We start from the raw sequence: 5000 nt of genomic DNA, 5'->3' as shown, positions 1-5000 counted from the left end.
CTTAATAGTCGTCCCCAGGACAGTGTGGGTGGGTGGGTGGGGGGGAGGCTTAACAGTCTTCCCCCAGGCTGAGCGGGAGGCTTCGCAGTCGTCCCCCGGGCAGTCCGGGGGAAGGCTTAATAGTCGTCCCCCGGGCGCTCCGGGGGGGAAAGCTTAATAGTCGTCCCCCAGACAGGGTGGGTGGGGGGGAGGCTTAACAGTCTTCCCCCAGGCTGAGCGGGAGGCTTCGCAGTCGTCCCCCGGGCAGTCCGGGGGAAGGCTTAATAGTCGTCCCCCGGGCGCTCCGGGGGGGGGGGAAGGCTTAATAGTCGTCCCCCAGACACTGTGCGGGGGGGGAGGCTTAGCGGTCTTCCCCTAGGCTGGGCGGGGAAGGGCTGGCGGGAGGCGTAGCAGTCTTCCCTCGGGCGGTCCGGTGGGGGAGGCTTAGCAGTCGTCTCCAGGGTGGTCCGGGGGTGGGGGGAGGCCTCAGAGTCGTCCCTCGGAGAGTCGGGTCGGCGGCGGCGGTGGGTGTCAGGCTTTACAGCCAGCCTCCGGAGGGTGAGCGTCCTCGGACGCGATGCAGCCGCCGCAGAGAGGCAGCCTCCGAGGCTGGGAGCGGAGCACCGAGACTGGGGAGAGGGGAGCAGGAGCCCGGGAGGGGGTGGGGTGGGGGGCCTTCAGGACAACCGGTCAACCCCCGGGGAAGCGGCTGTAAAAATTTCAAAGTCCCCACCGGGACAACAGGTCAACCCCCGGGGAAGCGGCTGTAAAATTTTCCAAGTCCCCGCTCGGCCACCAGGTCAACCCACTGAATCTAATGGGTTGACCTGGTGGCCGGTTTGATTTCCGGCCACCAGGTCAACCCATTGGATTCAATGGGTTGACCTGGTGGCCGGTTTGCTGTGCGGCCCGGGTGTCACCCCACTCCGCGGGCCGCGCGGCAGTGGTCCTGAGGACCACAGAGGGGGGCTTAATAGTCGAGATGGAGCAGGTCCGGGGGAGGCTTAATAGTCGTCCCCCGGGCAGTCCGGGGGAAGGCTTAATAGTCGTCCCCCGGGCGCTCCGGAGGGGAAAGCTTAATAGTCGTCCCCCAGACAGGGTGGGTGGGGGGGAGGCTTAACAGTCTTCCCCCAGGCTGAGCGGGAGGCTTCGCAGTCGTCCGCCGGGCAGTCCGGGGGAAGGCTTAATAGTCGTCCCCCGGGCGCTCCGGCGGGGGGGAAGCTTAATAGTCGTCCCCAGGACAGTGTGGGTGGGTGGGTGGGGGGGAGGCTTAACAGTCTTCCCCCAGGCTGAGCGGGAGGCTTCGCAGTCGTCCCCCGGGCAGTCCGGGGGAAGGCTTAATAGTCGTCCCCCGGGCGCTCCGGAGGGGAAAGCTTAATAGTCGTCCCCCAGACAGGGTGGGTGGGGGGGAGGCTTAACAGTCTTCCCCCAGGCTGAGCGGGAGGCTTCGCAGTCGTCCCCCGGGCAGTCCGGGGGAAGGCTTAATAGTCGTCCCCCGGGCGCTCCGGGGGGGAAAGCTTAATAGTCGTCCCCCAGACAGTGTGGGTGGGTGGGGGGGGGGGAGGCTTAACAGTCTTCCCCCAGGCTGAGCGGGAGGCTTCGCAGTCGTCCCCCGGGCAGTCCGGGGGAGGCTTAATAGTCGTCCCCCGGGCGCTCCGGGGGGGAAAGCTTAACAGTCGTCCCCCAGACAGTGTGGGTGGGTGGGTGGGGGGGGAGGCTTAACAGTCTTCCCCCAGGCAAAGCGGGAGGCTTCGCAGTCATCCCCCGGGCAGTCCGGGGGAGGCTTAATAGTCGTCCCCCGGGCGCTCCGGAGGGGAAAGCTTAATAGTCGTCCCCCAGACAGGGTGGGTGGGGGGGAGGCTTAACAGTCTTCCCCCAGGCTGAGCGGGAGGCTTCGCAGTCGTCCGCCGGGCAGTCCGGGGGAAGGCTTAATAGTCGTCCCCCGGGCGCTCCGGCGGGGGGGAAGCTTAATAGTCGTCCCCCAGACAGGGTGGGTGGGGGGGAGGCTTAACAGTCTTCCCCCAGGCTGGGCGGGGGGGAGGCTTAATAGTCATCCCCCAGACAGTGTGGGTGGGTGGGGCAGGGGGGGGAGAGGCTTAGCAGTCTTCCCCTAGACTGGCCGGGGGTGGGGGCTTAGCAGTCGTCTCCAGGGTGGTCCGGGGGTGGGGGGAGGCCTCAGAGTCGCCCCTCGGAGAATCGGGGCGGCGGCGGTGGTGGGTGTCAGGCTTTACAGCCAGCCTCCGGAGGGTGAGCGTCCTCGGACGCGATGCAGCCGCCGCAGAGAGGGAGCCTCCGAGGCTGGGAGCGGAGCACCGAGGCTGGGGAGAGGGGAGCAGGAGCCCGGGGGTGGGGGTGGGGGTGGGGGGCCTTCAGGACAACCGGTCAAGCCCCGGGAAGCGGCTGTAAAATTTTCAAAGTCCCCACCGGGACAACAGGTCACGCCCCGGGAAAAGGCTGGAAAATTTCCTAAGTCCCCGCTCGGCCACCAGGTCCACCCAGGTCTAGCAATGGGGTTGACCTGCCTGATGGCCGGTTAGTATCAACGTAGTCTCACACAGGAGGGCAGCTCTCAGGCCGGCCGGCTGCGGCTGACTCTGGGGCGGTGCCCGGTGCCCGGCAGCGAGGCGCGGGGGGGGTGGGGGGGTGAGGGGGGGGGGAGCGACACGGGGCTTACCGGCCCCGGGGCCGGGGGCGCCTCCTGCGGCTTTGGGGGCCGCGGGTCCTCCGTGGCATCCAGGCCAGGCCTCTCCTGCCTGGCCGCGGGGGGATTCGGGGGCGGTCCCGCGGGCCGGCGGCCGGGCGCAGGGGGGGGGCCCGAGCGAGTCCGCCCCGGGCCCGGGGTCTCCCCCTGCGGCTCAGGGGGGGCGTGGGTCCTCGGGGGAGGAAGCCCGGGGGGAGCTGCAGACCCGCCGTGGGGCCCTCCAGGCCAGGCCTCGCCTGGGTGGCCGCGGGGGGATTCGGGTCGGGCCCGCGGGCCGGCGGCCGGGCGCAGCGGGGCCGGGAGGGTCCGGGCCAGTCCGCCGCATGCCCGGGGTCTCCCCCAGCGGCTTCGGTGGCCGTGGGTCCCCGGTGGGGCAAGCGGCGGGGAGCCTGACACCCGCCGTGGGGCCCTCCAGGCCAGGCCTCGCCTGGGTGGCCGGGGGGGGATTCGGGGCGGTCCCGCGGGCCGGCGGCCGGGCGCAGGGGGGCCGGGAGGGGCCGGGCCAGTCCGCCCCATGCCCGGGGTCTCCCCCAGCGGCTTCGGTGGCCGTGGGTCCCCGGTGGGGCAAGCGGCGGGGAGCCTGACACCCGCCGTGGGGCCCTCCAGGCCAGGCCTCGCCTGGGTGGCCGCGGGGGGATTCGGGGCGGTCCCGCGGGCCGGCGGCCGGGCGCAGGGGGGCCGGGAGGGGCCGCGCCAGTCCGCCCCATGCCCGGGGTCTCCCCCCAGCGGCTTCGGTGGCCGTGGGTCCCCGGTGGGGCAAGCGGCGGGGAGCCTGACACCCGCCGTGGGGCCCTCCAGGCCAGGCCTCGCCTGGGTGGCCGCGGGGGGATTCGGGGCGGTCCCGCGGGCCGGCGGCCGGGCGCAGGGGGGCCGGGAGGGGCCGGGCCAGTCCGCCCCATGCCCGGGGTCTCCCCCAGCGGCTTCGGTGGCCGGGGGTCCTCCGCGGAGGAAGCCGGGTGGGTGTTGGGGGGAGCCGGACCCCAGGCGCCCCGACCCGTGACCTGCGGCCGCGACCTCCGACTCGGCAGGAGCGACGAGGGGCTTTCTGGCCCGCCCCCCCCCCCCCTTCTCCTTCCTCCCCAGAAAAAGGAGAGAGAGCTGGCTCGGACCGGGAAAAGCTGCCTACGGCACCTGGGATTCCCAGGCGGTCACCCATCCAAGTACTAGCCAGGCCCGGGACGGTTTACCTTCCGAGATCGGACGGGATCGGGGGCGTTCGGTCCGGTATGGCCGTAGGCACCCGGCTCCGCGCCTCCTCGCCCGCTTTCCCCTGCCGGCGCCCGGGCCTGCCGCACGGCGAGCCCCGGTCGGACTGCCCCGTGCGGCAGGGCCCCCGTCTCTCGCGGGCCCGATCCTTTTTTTTCCTTTTCAAGCTCCGGGGCCCGGGCTGGCCCGTCAGAGCCCCTTCCCCTCCCCCCCCCCCTCCCTCCGGCGTCGGGAAAAATATTTTCCCGGACTTCCAGCGGGCCCGATCCTGTCAGCCGGGGGTGGGGGGGGGGGCAGTCCCTCGCTGCGGCCAGGGAGGGTGAGCCCGGGGCGGCTTGCCTGGCGGCCGGGTCCCGGCAGGCCCGATCCATTCCCCCCCTCCCCGTCCCCCGTCCCCCAGCGGTTCCAGCGGTTCCCCGCCCCGCCCCCGCGCCTGGTTCGCACCCTGTTCCTTCGGGCCGAGGAAGGCGTACCCCGGGGGGAACCGTCCGAGTCCCCTCCCGGGCACCAGGTCAACCCGTGGAATCGAACGGGGTTCACCTGGCTGGCCGGTATGCTTTCCGGCCACCGGGTCAACCCATAGGTTTTAACTGGTATACCTGGTGGCCGCTTTGCCAGGTCAACCCGGTTCTCCCTCCTTCCCTGGGCGCCCCCTCCTCGGAGGCGTCGGGTTAAACTTTTTCCAGACTTCCAGGGGCCCGATCCAGTCAGCCGGGAGGCAGTCCCTCGCTGCGGCCGGGGACGGTGAACCCAGGTCGGCCTGCCTGGCGGCCGGGTCCCTGTCTCTCGTGGGCCCGATCCTTCTTTTCCTTTTCGAGCAGGGGGGGCCCGGCCCGCCCCGGTAGCGCTCCTCGGAGGCGTCGGGCAATTCCCCCCCCCCCCCCGCACCCCACCCAGACTTCCAGGGGCCCGATCCTGACGGCCGGGAGGCAGTCCCTCGCTGCGTCCGGGGACGGTGAGATGCTCGGCCACCAGGTCAACCCGGAGGAAGCGGGCTGAAATTTTTTTTTCCAAGTCCGAAAGATTGTCCAAGTCCCCGCTCGGCCACCAGGTCAACCCGGAGGAAGCGGGCTGACAATTTTTTCCAAGCCCGAAAAATTTTTCCAAGTCCGAA

The 5000-nt window shown here is 71.2% G+C and overlaps 1 non-coding gene across 1 annotated transcript; it reads right to left on the bottom strand.

The window, feature by feature from the left end:
* Nucleotides 1–3799: 3799 nt before the first annotated feature.
* Nucleotides 3800–3918, bottom strand: LOC135889745 (5S ribosomal RNA). The gene has a single exon (XR_010562075.1). It is a non-coding gene; the product is annotated as a 5S ribosomal RNA (ribosomal RNA).
* Nucleotides 3919–5000: the final 1082 nt, after the last annotated feature.

Source organism: Emys orbicularis, chromosome 15 (genome assembly GCF_028017835.1).
Source record: "Emys orbicularis isolate rEmyOrb1 chromosome 15, rEmyOrb1.hap1, whole genome shotgun sequence".
NCBI classification, from domain to species: Eukaryota; Metazoa; Chordata; order Testudines; family Emydidae; genus Emys; species Emys orbicularis.
The sequence above is the reverse complement of the archived record's forward strand: the minus strand, read 5'-3'. Positions and strand labels throughout refer to the sequence as shown.